The sequence below is a fragment of the Tenrec ecaudatus genome, chromosome 8 (genome assembly GCF_050624435.1).
Source record: "Tenrec ecaudatus isolate mTenEca1 chromosome 8, mTenEca1.hap1, whole genome shotgun sequence".
NCBI classification, from domain to species: Eukaryota; Metazoa; Chordata; class Mammalia; order Afrosoricida; family Tenrecidae; genus Tenrec; species Tenrec ecaudatus.
In genome coordinates this window covers 35,546,174-35,561,706 of record NC_134537.1, presented here as the reverse complement: position 1 = coordinate 35,561,706, position 15,533 = coordinate 35,546,174, and positions in this window count along the sequence as shown.

The following is a 15,533-nucleotide window of genomic DNA, read 5'->3' as shown; positions in this document are numbered from 1 at the left end:
TTCATTTGGGTACGTTATTTTCAAAGCTCTTCTTAAATTGCACCAGCACATAGACTTAGGGCCCAGAAGTATAGTTCACTTCCTGGATGCTTCATGCTCACAAACCAGTGTAAGTCTCTCAATAATGCTAGGCATTTAAAGAAACCCAAACTCAGAAATTACATCGGTAGCTTGTCCGAAGTTGCAAAGAAGATTAACTAGGGCAGAGTTAGGATTACCTAGTTGTCTTGTTTCCCCAATTAAGAACTTTCTACTATGCCACCCTGCCTCTAGTATCAACCTACTGCTTTTATTTAGGGTGGATATAATATGAGCCTGCATCTTCTCATTGCTATCAAGTGGATTCTGACCCAATCGTGACCCGACAGTTCTACCCTACAGGGCAGAACTGCCCTTGTGGGTTTCCAAGACTAACTATTTCTGGCAGTAGAAAGCCTCATCTTTTGGTCTGAGGGGCCAGCCCCAATCCCAACTATGCGGACACCACGCCTGCCCCCAATAGAATTCACTTCAGGAGACAGCCCTGAAACTACGGCTCAGAGAGAGGGACATGTCTGATCAGAGCACACAGGAGCAAATGAAGGGAGAGGAAGAGAGAGTGGAACACATCCTGGCCCACCAAGTCCTGAGGACGATATTCCTGCTCAGAGCAGTCAATGCACAGAGGGCCGGCCCCACTATGAGACACAACATCCTTCAGTGCTATGGGAGGACACTGGAGACATAGTGCGGGAATTGCGCCCAATCTGACCCCACCACATTGAGGTAAAACACAGAGCCTGCAACAGAACAGCAAGGGGAACAAAGCAACGAAGTCTCCAGGGAATACCAAAAATAAACTTTGGCGGGGAAAAGGAAGTGGTTATTAACAGACCAGGGACAAGGGAAGAACAAGTGATCCAAAATAAATGGCAAGAAGGGTGCAGGAGGCCTGGTAGGGCATGATCAAGGGCAGTGTAACCGAGAGGAATTACTGAAACCCAAATAATGGCAGAACATGATAGTGGGACAAGAGGAAAGTAAAAGGAAATAGAGGAAAGAACTAGGAGGCAAAGGGCATTTACAGAGGTCTAAATACAGGCATGTACATATGTAAATATATATGATGATAGGGAAATAGATCTATGTGCATATATAGCAGATGGACATTGGGCCTCTACTCAAGTTCTCCCTCAATGCAAGAACACTTTGTTCTATTAAACTGGCATTCCATGATGCTCACCTTCCCGACATGATCGCCAAAGACAAAGCGAGTACATAAGCAAATGTGGTGAAGAATGCTGATGGTGCCCAGCTATCAAAAGAGATACAATCTGTGGTCTTAAAGGCTTGAAGATAAACAAGCAGCCATCTAGCTGAGAAGCAACAAAGCACACATGGAAGAAGCATACCAGCTTGTGTGATCACGAGGCGTTGAAGGGATCAGGTGTCAGACATCAAAGAACAAAAAATCCTATCATTGTGAATGAGGGGGAGTGTGGAGAGGAGACCCAAAGCCCATCTGCAGGCAATTGGACATCCCTTTACAGAAGGGTCGTGGGGAGATGAGCCAGTCGGGGCAGTATAGCACCAATGAAACATACAACTTTCCTCTAGTTCTTTAGTGCTTCCTGCCCCCCACTATCATGATCCCATTTGTACCTTACAAATCTGGCTAGACCAGAGATTATACACTGGTACAGATAAGAGCTGGATACACGGAATCCAGGACAGATAAACCCATCAGGAACAATAATGTGAGTAGCAATACCAAGAGGGTAAAGGATCTACATATAACCCCCTCCCTGGGGGACAACAACAGGAAAGTGGGTGAAGGGAGACGTCGGGCAGTGTAAAACATGAATAAATAATAATTTATAAATTATCAGGGTTGGTGAGGAAGAGAAGTTGGCAGGAGGGAAAAAATGAACTGATACCAAGGGCTCAAATAAAAAATATTTTGAGAACGGTAATGGCAACAAATGTACAAACGTGCTTGACACGATGTATGGTATGTATGGATTGTGAGAAAAGTTGTATGAGCCCCCAATAAAATGATTTTTAAAAAACAACAACCGAAAAGACACATCTTTCTCCCTCTGGTGATTTCAAATTGATGGCCTTGTGGTTCGTAGTGCAACTCTTTTTGTTTTTAAATCATTTTATTGGGGGGCTCTTACAAATCTTATAACCATCCATCTACATTGCCATCTGCATTTCCAAAATGTTTTCTGTCCACTAAAGCTACCAGCCCAACTCTTAACCCCTACACCACCAGGGCTCCTTGGTGTGCCCACAGAGACTTGCACTCAGTACGAAGTAAGCCACAGACAATAGAACTTGAAGACAACTTCAGAACTGTTCATCAGCAAAACAGATGGAGCATGTAGAGAAAGAGCTTTTTCTGTCGCTGAACGATTCTAGTAGAAGACCGGTAACCTCTTGTGGGAAAGTCCATGCTTAGGACAGGAAAGTGGACCATATGGTTCTACCGTCAATTCAATTGCTGAACTAAGAGTAGGAGACAGTAAAACTGTCACTGTAAGCAATACACTACTATTTTCCCAGGTGCAGGCAAGCCTCAGATGTAGGTTTGGCTATGAAAACAATAGTAAGTCACACAAATTTTGTGATTACCCAGTGAATATAAAAGCTATATTTGCACGGTCTTTTAAAGAGCCAATGAATTAGGATGCTAACCAAAAGGCCAGCAATTCAAAGCCACCAGGTGCTTAGAGGCAGAAAGATGAGGCTTTCTACTCCCAGTCTCAGTAACTCAAAGGGGCAGTTCTACACTGTACTGTAGGGGTGCTGAGTCGGCAGTGACTCGGTGGCAGTGAGTTTGGTTTGGTAGTCTATTAAATGTACTGTGCATTATTAAGATGTTTGGAACATTGTGAAACTTACTAAGACACACACAGAGACAGGTGAGTACATTCTGTTGGAAAAATGGTGCCAATTTCCTTGCTCAGTACATGTATGAACATACAAATCTTCCATTTGTAAAGAAAAATGCAATATTTGGGAACTATAAGGTGAAGTGCAATAAAATAAAGCATTTTCTGGGGGAAAAGGTGTTCTTTGGAAAGAAAATGAGGATTTTAAACCTTAGTTACATTTAAATTCCACTAAAAATGAAATGTCGCCAATAACTTTGGTGAATTAGTGGACATTCATGTAGAAAATGAAGTATATGTAAACAGGCTATGTTGTATATTTAAAAGCATTATGGAGTCTGATGATACTTTTAAAACTTCCTGGGCATTTGTTTAAAATGTGTTGATAGACTAAACACATTTTATAAATCTGTATATTTATCACTTACATTTATAAATCTTTTTAATATAAATCAGTTATAATTAGAATTAAAGTTACAAAAAAAAGAAATCAGTTATAACAGGATCTTAATCCAGCTTTCAGGATTATTAACCAAATTAAAATCTTGTGGTTTTAAATAATACCCTAAATGATTGTCCCAAGGGACAAAGTGACATTCTTTGATTATAACTGAAGATGCAAACCTCATAGATAAACAAGTTTCTTCCTGCCCTTTGTTTTTTCCAGCTTCCATACAATTTATGCTTGGAGAATGGGAACAAATGCTACTTATTATCACAAGCCAAAGTCTCCATTGTTTAAGGAAATAAACAAATACAAAAAAGTTTCCAACTTGACATGCTAATATTATTCTCTGCTATAGAGTTGGGTCCACACTGAAGGAACTCCATGTACACTAGACCATCATGACCCATGGGGATTCCATTGACTAGTTTTGGAGAATAGGTTGCCTGTCCTTTCTTCCTAGTCTTCGTCCGGAACCCTTGTTGACAGGAGGTGGTATTTATGCTTGAGGTACAGTGGCCAGGAATGAAATCTCAGTTTCCTGTTTCCTACACGGAAAAGGAGAAGTTTAGTAGAATGGGAGAAGATATATCAATTAACACACACGCACGCGCACAAAAGCATGGCGGCAGGAAAAGGAGACAGCGGAATATTTGCAAGAATTAAAGGCAACAGAGTTAAATACTCTTTTTAATTTAAAAAATGTATTAATAATTTTATTGGTAGCTCTTAGATATAGCAATCCATAATTCAATTAGATCAAGCATAATTGTACATTTGCTGCCACCATCAGTTTCAAAACATTTTCTTTCTTGAACTCTGATTTCAGCTCCCTTTTATCTCCACCCACCCCCTCCCCTGGAACCCTTATTTTACATATATATATCTCCATACCTTACACCATGCAGTAAATAATTCACCTACAATTCTGTTGTTCATTCTTTTTGAGTGGAGTTATTACAGACATCAGTGCTATCGGTAAACACACACACACACACACCCCAATTTCCCATCCCCCTTTCCCCCACCCATACCCTCAGGGGATCAATGTTCCCTTCATTATTTCTGAAGGATTTATCTGCCTTGGCTTCCATGCATTGAATGGTCTTAATTATACAAATGAACCTATGCAGGTCTAGCAATGTTAGTGAGGTAAAAACAGGACCGTAACAGTAGGAGGAGGAAATAGTCAAGAACTAGAGGACAGTTATGTGTTTTAACAGTGCTATATCGCACCCTGGATATACCATCCCTTCTGTGAGGGAGTGTCCAATTATCTTACAAATGGGTTCTGGATCTCCACTTTGTTTATGCACCTTCATGTCAATTTGATTGCTTGGTTTTGAACTTTGATACCTATTCCTGTTGACACCTCATGATCACACAGGCTGACGTGTTTCTTCCATGTGGGCTTTGTTGCTTCCCTGCTAGATGCAGATAAATGTGCAGGCTGAACACGTGTGGATGAAATAGTGCGCATATAGGCATGAATATATGAATATATATTTAGGTTTGACAGGACATTTATATGCATATGTTTTGGTTTTGTTTTTTAACCTTTGCTGTAAACATACCTAGAAATGGTAGAACACGCGAGGTCAAAGTTACACAAGCTTCTTAGACATAGCCAGACACCTGGAGGGAACAAGTCTCTGGGCCTGGGGGATTAGGACCATAGTCGGGAAACCCTGCAGTCAGTTGGCCTAACAGTTCCCAATGGCAATGTTCTACATCCTGCTCTGGTGACTAGCAATTAGAGTATTAAAATGTCCCGAGAACAGCCCTCTCCGGGGCAAATATTGGGCTCTCCCTGACAGCAAGAAAGCAAGCAAGCTGATAAACACTAAAAGACATATAAGAGACAATTGGTCCAATGGACTTAAACCACAATATCAATCTCTAAAACCTTGAGACCAGGAGACCTAAGTGATACCTGGCTACTACCTACTATCAATTACCAAGGGATGCCTTTAGGCAGTCTTTGATAAAGCAGAACAAATATAGAATGAAACTCAAAATCATAGAAAAGACCAGGCTTTCTAACTGGAAAGAGACTGGTAGAAGTCTCCAGACTGTGGCCCTTCGACACTGGAATTGAATTCACCTCCGTGGCTCACATTTCAGTCAAACCATAGACCTATATGGGGAACAATAACTTTTGTGAAGTACACACATCAGCATAATGCACCAACAAAGATCAAAAGAGCAGCATGTACCCGAGGACAGAGCTCAGAAGGATTACGAGAGAGGAGCGAACACAGAAAGGAAACGGGTAAGGAAGTATGTTGAGGGGTCACAATGAATGAAATGAAACAAGACGTTTGAATCGTTGAAGGTAAGACCGGTGATCTGCGCTGTAAATTCACAATAAAAAGTAAAGCAACAACTAGAAAACTAATGTGACTAAAGACAAAATCAAATGTGTGACCTTTTGTAAAGATTGGCAGGTGTTTTCTGTGATGGTTTTTGGAATTTGCCACGTGACAGTCCTCTAGCGAGGAATCTCTTGGAGGATGAACATTATTTTGTGGGTTGAAAAGATGGGGCTGAGTTAGCTGGGTACAATAATATGAATGGCATTTGACTGGAGCTGAACTACCTGAATTCAGTCAGTTTGACATTAGCTATGTGCCTTTGGGCACATGGTGACATTAGCTAGATCCCCTTCTCTTTCTGCATCTTGTTTGCTCTTATCCCTTGTAGTTGAGGGGTGAGACCTGTAACATGTAAAGACTTCTCCGTGGGGGGGGGGGGGACTCGGGGAGGGAGGGAAAACATGAGGAGCTGATACCAAGGGCTCAAGTAGAGAGAAAATATTTTGAGAATGAAGAAGGCAACAAATGGACAAGTGTGTTTGATACAATGGATGGATGGATGGATTGTGATAAAAAGTTGTATGAGCCCCCAATAAAATGATTAAAAACAAAAGACTTCTCCATGGAGAGTTGTTGCCTATAGAGGGAGAAGCCCTCCCTCCATCGTATGCACACGGATGAAAACTGGACACAGAGAAGATTACGCAATGATCAATGACGACTGGTAAACGGGATGTGGAGACCCAAGCAGAGACTCCAGATGAGCCATGGTGGACAGCAGTGTCCAAGAGTGCTCAAGTAGGCAAGAAAAGTGAGATCGTTAGCTCTTTATTGTCATTGCCTTCCAGTGGGGAAGAGTTGGTCTAAGAGACCCTGGAAGCCAGGCTCATGAGCACAGGCCCATGTGTCTATGGCCTCCACCCAGCTGTGGCTTTGGCCTTTTATAAAGCGATTATATGCAAAAAGATTTCACTGGAACATTGAAATTGCTCTCAAGTGGCAAGACACGGCCCAGCCTTGACCTTTTACTAACTCACTCATACGTTTGTTCAACCTTTTTCTATGAACATGCTGAGATAAAGGAAGCTACTTGGAGGTTGGTGTGACAAAAAGTGTAAAACCGGTAAGGAACATAATCTCAAACTTTGATTCTACCAACCATGTGTTCACCGTGTGTTACCATCTTTGGGGACAAAGCCAATCATAATCCCACCTGACTGGATCCGGAAGGCTTCCTTGCAATCCTAGTGGCCTTTCCGGTCATCGTGTTTGTCTCCATGCTGATGAGCATCATGCTTCTAACAAAGCAATCGGTGTCCAAGAATGGCTTCCTCACCTCCACAATGAATGTCCCGGATTCACAATTTTCTGAACCTCCGCATTCCAAACCCATCACCATCAAGTTCTTTCAGACGATTCTGAGGCCCCATATATGGTCTGCAAGACTCTAAGTCTTTTGTAACACAGTATCAGCATCTTTTTTCCCTGGAGCAGCTGGTGAGTTTCAACCACCCAGCCCTCGGTACAAAACGAAATCCTTGACATTTCAATCTTTCCTCTGTGTATTAGGATGTTACCTATCAGTCGGTTGTGAGGATTTTTGTTTTCCGTCTATTAAATCATAATCCACATTGAATGCTGCAGTCCTTAATTTCCATCATCAGTGCTTCTGGTCCTCATGGAAACAACACGTAAGAGATCAAAGGACGCCTTGCAGTCAGGAAATCTGCGGCACAGGTGTTGTGAAGTGAGCCTGTTCCTGCAGGACGAAGATGCGCCTGACTCACCTGCGGTCTCTTCAGTCACCTCCTATTCATGTGCAAGTTGGACAATGAATCAGGAGAACCAGAGAAGAATCCGTGCATTCGAATTTATGTTTCTTTTGAAGAATATCGAAAGTACCAAGGACAACCAAAGAAACAACAAGCCTGTCTTGAAAGAAGTCCAGTTGAATGCTCTTAGAAGGTCAGAGACTTCAGCTTCCACGTTGTCAGGACAGAAAGGATATCGTGCAGAGTAAAGTAGGGGGACAGTGACAAAGAGGAAGGCCCCCACAAGATGATCGACACAGTAGCTGCAACAATGGGCTCAAACACAATTCTGAGCAAAACACAGGACTGGGTGGTTATTTTATTTTGTTGGGCACAGGGTTGCTATGAGTTGAAACAATTTGACAGCACCTAGCAAGAACCCACCGCACGACCAAACTCCAAACTCACTGCCACCCAGTACATTCCAACTCAGAATGCAGCCCTTTAGGACAGAGCAGAACTGCCCCCAGGAGCTTCTGAGACTGTCATCTGTATGGGAGTAGAAAGTAGGAGTTTGGAATTGCTAATTTTGTGGTTAGCAGTCATCAAATAATCACTGCACAACCACAGCATCACCGAGCTTCTGCAATCCCAGCATTGGGTACATTTATTTCCCATAAGTTCTATGCTCAGACTCAATTCTCTTTATCAAATTTCTACCAACTGCCAGCTAGGTGGTCAAATGAGTGAGGAGACAGGCTCCAGCCCTTTCAGGAAATTCTGTTTTCTGTAAGTGGATTAAGTAACCAGGTATCCCCCAACCTTTAATCACATGCAATCATTTGTTAGACACAAAATTATGTTTTAACTGCCCCTGCAATGCTTTCCCATTCCTATGATTTGTGAAAGGATCCCTGATCTTCTAAGTATCCCATCAGCCAACCAAAAATATTTTGACAACTTTCTAAGATTTGTATTATGAAAATTATAGGTATTGGGGTGGAGTGTTAAAAATATAGTTAGAAACTCTGCTTTCTCCAACTGTTCACTGACTCCCTGCCCTCTAATCAATACTGACTCACAGTGCTAGGGCAGACCTGCCCCGTGAGTTTCTGTTACAAGAGTAGAAAGCCCTTTCTCCCTGCAGAACCACTGGTGGCCTTGAACTGCCCATCTTGCGGATCACAGCCCAACATGTAAAAATTCCACGCAAAAAAAGCATTACACAACAATTCTCCTGATTAAGAATCATTTACCTTTATGGAAGTTGAACGGCTTTTCTAAATTTCTTCTGCCTCAATTGATCTCAGAGAAGATCCCATCCCACTGGAAAGATGCTTTATGAAGAAAGGTCTCTCTAGCTACTTGATCCACAGATCTTGTTCAAAACTTGAATTTCCTATGGGGGCCAGGGGGAAACGTTCAAACCATTTATATCCTAACACAATGATATTCGGTAAATGCCACTATTCTTCTGCATTGTTTTTTGTGATACTTAATGAATAAAAGCAGCTTCCAGTAATTACCCACCCTTTCCACTCACTAGTCTTGTAACTTATTTCGCTTATCTTTGCGCTCTTTAGTTTTCCCAATTGTTTTCTGAGGGAGTTGAACTGTGTGTGTGTGTGTGTGTGTGTGTGTGTGTGTGTTGAATGTATTTTCAGTGTCTGTTTTGTGTTGTGTGTGTGTGTGTGTTGAATGTATTTTCCGTGGCTGTTTCAGGGGATACCAGAATGTACTGGCCGTTGGCCTTTGACTCAGTAGAGCAGCTTTATTTTTAACTCTTCCATGTTGAAATTACATGTAGGAATTTATTTGACAAATAGATGTCACTATGTAGCAATATTTTAAAAATAGGTGATGATGTTATATCTCTACGAGCTTTTCTGAGTTTCTAAAGGACCTGTCTTTCCCGAAAGCAAAGGCTACATCCATATCCCTATTTCCTAGGGCGAGAAGGAGGAGTGAATAATACTTTAATATTCACTCATTCAACAAATATTTATGGAGCACTTAGGCTCAGTAGACATTTACTGAGCACATCAAATAAGGAGATGCACCGCTTTCTCGCCTCATGGAGCATTTAGTGTCGTGGAATGGGGCTGAATATGGGAGAAGATGCCCAGGTATTTTTTAAATGGCAGTCATAAGAAAATGTAATCATTTGAAAGCAGAACTGTTGAAAACTATTTTCAATGCAGGCATAAGCCCATCTTGGCACTATTGACATTCGGGTCTGGATAATTCTTATTCCGGGATTCTGCCCGCGGCGTGAGAGCGTGCTTAACAGCATTTCTGGCCTCCACTCACTAGACACTCATTTATATTAGTCCCGCCAGTTGTGACAAACAAAAATGATCCTAGACATTGGCTAGTGGTGCCCAGGAGATAAAAGTAGCCTGGGTTGAGAATTGCTGTAGTTATTTCTTGGTGGAAGTGACAGGCTCCGGTTTACTTATGTTACTAGCAAAAAGCAAGTGTTGGTTACATTACACTTGTAAAAATTGAAGTCTTTCAAGGTCCTTCATCCATTTTATGTTTGTAACAATCAAAATGCTTGGCCAACTACTTAATCAATCAATGTTTTCCAGCGTTTAAAGTACTGCCAACAAAGACTGTGGGTTCTACTCTTTGAGATGAAGCAAGGAGGGGCTTCATGAAGGTGTGAGGGATAAGAGATGTGGGCGGCCACTTTCTTTCACACATGGAGATCTGAAAAGTCCTGCTGGAACTGTAATTGGAACTCAGAAATATATCCGCTGAAACATTGGTGGGGAAATTAAATCTTTCTATTTTAAATTTTAATAGCATGGGAAGTGTATAGTAACTTGACATTACTTGTAATTGAACGACTATTACCAATGAAATTACTTTACCACGGACAGATGATCTGTTTTGACTTATAATTTTTTATTGGATTGACAGAGAAATATGGTCAAATACAAAGCAATAGCTAATTTTCAAAGCCTATTTATGTTCAATAATAATGGAAGAGGGCAGTTCTTTACATTCAGAAAAATTTTCCCTTTCAGGCATTCAGTTAAAAAATTGCAAACAAATTTTTTCAGTGCTAAGGTATGCAATAAAGCAATTCAAGACACTCAACGTCTATTTATGAACAAAAAATTCTTAGTGTTCTTATCCATGAGGAAAAATGAAGTTTGCTATTAATACTAGTTCAGTAACATATAATCAAAGTGATTTTTCAAAACATCTGCTGATAGATTTTGAGAAATGTCCAGTTAAGCTTATTCTGCTCCACCTGTATTCTTGTTTACCATCATTAGTTATTATGCATCTTAACAGATTCCACTTCAAGATGCAAAGATTCATTTTTTCTCAGGTTCCCTGGGGAGGGGGAGTTCACATTCTAATAAATTCTTCACTCACTGCCTGACCTAGCAATGACTCCTCAGGTAAACAACAGTACCTGACTCATCGAGAGTCACCGGACACCTCCTGGAGGCCTTCTTGTCTTATTATTAATCGAGTACTTATTTACCTCTCAAGGTGATATTATCTTTTGTTTGGCTGCTCCCCTCATGCCCCAGTATTTCTCCTCAGCAATAACAGTTCCTAACAGAATGTTTTGATGTAGACAATTTCGGAAAACTTTTGATCAATTCCTTGGAGTTTCCTTTAAGTATATGCATTCAAGTGTCGTTTGTATTTTAAACAGATATTTTGAATCATCATTTCAAACGGTTGTTACATGCATTGTAATTATTTTGATTTTTCCTCTCTGGAGATTTTATTGATACATATGTTAGATTTTTTCCCTTGTCTTTCACATATGTCATATATTGGGGTATTCTTTCTCTTTATTAAATAGCTTGTTTTTATTTTCCTCCCATATTCCATTTTTATTGTGCATTTTGTGGTCATAATTTCTTTTAGAAGACTTCATACAAAACTAGTCCCAATACGGTGGAGATTAAAGATGTCCTAAATGTCCGACTTTTCCAAGATGCGGTTCTGCTTCATTTCCCCTAGCTCTTCCTTTGAGTACAGCCCTTCGTGTCCCTGGGCTCTGTGATTCCTTACGAAGTTCCACAAACTCTCAGGAAACTTTGAGGAAATGTCTCACATGGTGGTGGGTGCTATTCACTCCCAAATCCAAAGGTCTGGCAGAGATGAGCCCAAGGCAGGACCTAGAGCCAGAGCCAAACATGTCTGCTAATTGAAGCAGGTCTTCCTGCTTCTGTCAGTTTAGTCAGGAAACCGAGGTCATCAAAGGACAGCTTTGATGGAGATTAAAAAAAAATCAACTGATCATACTCTGAGAGAAAACAAAGGATAGTAACTACAGTGGGTCTAAGATGCATCTGGTGGTGTAGTGGTTATGTGATGGGCTGCTAAACAACAAGGTCAGCAGTTCAAAACCACCGACTTCTCCACAGGAAAAAGATGAGGCTTTCTGTTCCTGTAAAGAGTTACAGTATTAGAAATCCACAGGGGAAGTTCCATACTGTCCTATAGGGTCACTGTTAGTTGGAATGGATTCCATGATGGTAAGTTTTTAGGGATGATGTGTCCCTCCCTAATCCTGTCACAGAGAAGTCCCTCCAACATGGGATCATAACCATAAACACAGAGGCTAAAATCTACAAGACATCACAGAATGAGTTCAGGTAAATGAGAATGTGGCTAGAAGAGCCAGATTAGGTAATTGGCTACAAGTTACTCCAATTTTATTTTCAAACTTAAACTTACAGAAAATGTGTAAGTATAATAAAAAAAATTCCTTTCCTTGACCCTAGCAAGATTAAGTTGCGACATGGTACCCTCTGGCCATCAAAGACTTCTGTGTATTTTCTGCCAACAAGGTAGGGAAATGATGTGGGGTCCATGTCTCGGCCCTGTGGCTGCACAAGGGACGAGGAGAATGCAACCCCACCCTGGTGTAAGGCCGTTTGCCACAAGCGAGAGGGCAGACATGCCTCACCTTCCATCCTTTTCACCTCTTTACACCGACCAGCCCTCTGAACTCACAGGCAGTACTCATGATTTCAGGAGTTTATTATGGAAGCCAACAGAGTATAAAATGATGAGAATAAAGTTCCTGTCTACAACATCTCTTCTCAGCCACGCCGGCCGGCATGCCTCTCTCTAATCCTTGGTCTTTCAGCCATTTGACCCCTTGACTTCAGGGGGAGTACGGAATGAGGTGGGCCTGTGTCAGGCCCAGCAAAGGAGAGTTGAATCATTGCAACTCAGCAAAGGAGAGCTGGATCATTGCTCCGTGGACCCAGGATTCCCAGTGGTATCACCCGCCTGCTTGTCAAGCCACACCTACATGGAATGTGGGCCCTGCTCTGACATAGGCAGTGAAACGGCTTGGTCAGGGGAACACGCAGTGTTTTCAATATTCTCTTCTCCCTCCCTCATGTTGATTATTTTGATCGTTGCCTGGAACTCCCTGGGCGGGGGGTGAGGGGGGCTGGGGGCGGGGGGGAGAAGCCAACTTCAAAACCAGCATTTCAACCGAGGCAATATTTAACTATTTCCTTCATTCAGCTAGGAATTACTCTGTGGTAAAGGACAAATATATTTTTAAAAACAATGCTATGTCTTCGAAGCAGCAATTTCTTCACATATCCAGAATCAATATAAAACTGCCTACTTGATTGGAAGATATACATAAGTGGAAATGGAGGAGATCTTAAAAGAGGAGAATGCTTTGGATATTCCCCCAAAGGTTAGGGTGATGATTTTAAGCTACTTTAAGTGATTGGAGGAAAAATTCCATATAATTACAGGATGAAACAGAAGATAAAAGATCTCAGGAAAGTACTACAAGACCCATCTGACAAAATAAATGAAAAAAACTAGACATAATTCAACTACTTTTAGTAGATAATCAAAAGGTAAACACTAATATATCATAACTGGATAACACTTTGAAATAACAAAGCAGAAATATTGAAACAATGGAAACAAGAATCAGTGATGTTGAAGGCAAATCTCTAGAAACAAAAATACAAGAAGATCAAGTTATAAAAAAACAGCAACACAAAAAAAGCTGAAGAAAACCAAAAATTTCTATGGGTCACTATCAAAAAGGACAATTTACATTTATTAGACATCTCAGAACATAAAGAAGAACTATTAACAGAAAGATAAAATATTTGAAAAAAATGTTAATGGAAAATGTCCCTAATATGAAAGAACATAAAATAAGTCTTAAAGAATCCTGAAAATCCAAACAGAATTGATCTCAAAAGAAAGTGATCATAATGCATCATAGTCATGCTTTCGAACAGGAAAAAACCCTAAGAGCAACATGGAGAAAAAAGAACAATCGCCTATAAAGGACAGCCAATTAGGAAAAGTTCCGATTTTTTCAAAATTTTGGCAACCAAATACTGGCAACCAAGAATACTATATCCAGTAAAATTGTCTCTAAAATGTGAGGGAGAAATACAATCATTTCAGATAAGGGAAAACTAAAGAAATGTATTAAAAACAAGATCAGCCTTACAAAAAATACTGAAAAGAGTTCTTTGGACAGAGAATCAACAACTACAGACTATAACCTAAAATGACCATAAAAGAAATTACTATCAAGAAATAAGCTTACCTAAGTAATACAGGCGGTGAAACAAAAACATACAAATTTTGATTAGGTCCATGTCCACAACGAAGACAACAACAAGCATAGAGACAACAGAGCAGATAAAATTGGGAGAAGATTGAGTCATTCAAACTGTCTTAAATTTGGAATGAAAACAACAAAATTAACCTCAAAGGAAAAGTTAAAATATCAGCAAAACAAAGAGTAAAATTATAAAATCCCATTAGACAAGGTAAAAACAAAAAAGCAAAGAATGTACTGACAAGAAACTATAAATAAAAGGAAGAACACAGACAATTATGAACAATGAAACCAATTACATCATAAAAATATAACAAAATCATACATATAAGAAACAAATGCATTGTAAATAGATTGGATTCACTAGTTAAGAGACAAAGAATTGCAGAATGGATAAGAAAACCCGAACATTTAATATACTGCTTACAAAAAAACACATCTCATATATAAAGACAAATAGAGACTAATGAGGTAGTTGGATGATTTTATGTCAACTATACAGTCCTGGCGAAAGGTGGAATGAAACCTGTCAATCAAATGGCAATTCGATCATACCTCCTTGGGGGTGTGTACTTTATGAAAACGAGGGGCTCTGGGAACTGTCCTTCTCTGCCACTTCTCCTTCCTCTTTTCTGGGACACTGTCTGCATGGGGGGGCTCCAGGTGGGCCCCCAACCCTAAGAGCTGTTAGTGACGTTATCTCCAACTGACTTTGGATCCATGGGACTCTTTCTGCTTCTTGACTCACGATTCTGCATCATTGACATGTGACTATGTTAGCCTTAAGTTGGACCTATGGGCTAGAATCAGTGTTGTGGATTTGAATTGGACTGGGCCGGGATGTTTCTTGATATATAATTACTTCTTGATATAAAATTCTTTCTTATATATAGATGAATGCCACTAAATTTGTTTCTCTAGACAACCTAGCCTAACACAAGTAGAAATCAAAGGATGGGGTGAAAAACCAAGATAATGGTAGCCAAAGAAAGGAGGAGTAGCAATATTAATTTCTGACAAAGTAGACATCAAAGTGGAAGACATGAGAGAAAAATAACGCCATGATGTAATGGTGAAAGCCTCAACTGAAGAAGTCATAAGCATAATTAATGTCTATGCACCCAGTGAAAGAACTTAAAATAGATTAACAAAATTATTTTAGAAATTAAAAAACGAATAGACAATAATATTAGAATACTAGGAGACTTCCACACATCACTTTGAAGCAAAGATCAATCAAATAGACAGAAAACCAACAAAGATACAGAAGAATTAAACGACGCAACAAATCAACTTGATCTTCGAGACATATATAGAACACGTCACCCAACAAAAATTCAATAGATTTTCCCATTGCAACCAGAACACACTCTAGAATGGATCATACCTTAGGCCATAAAGCAATATGAACACATTTTAGAATATCAAGGTGCTGCAAATTATTTTATCAGATAACAATGCTATAAAATTAGAAATCAGCCATAGGATGACCAACTCTAAAAAGTCAAAAGAATGCAAAGTGAATGGCTAAAAACCATTGGGTTATTGAAG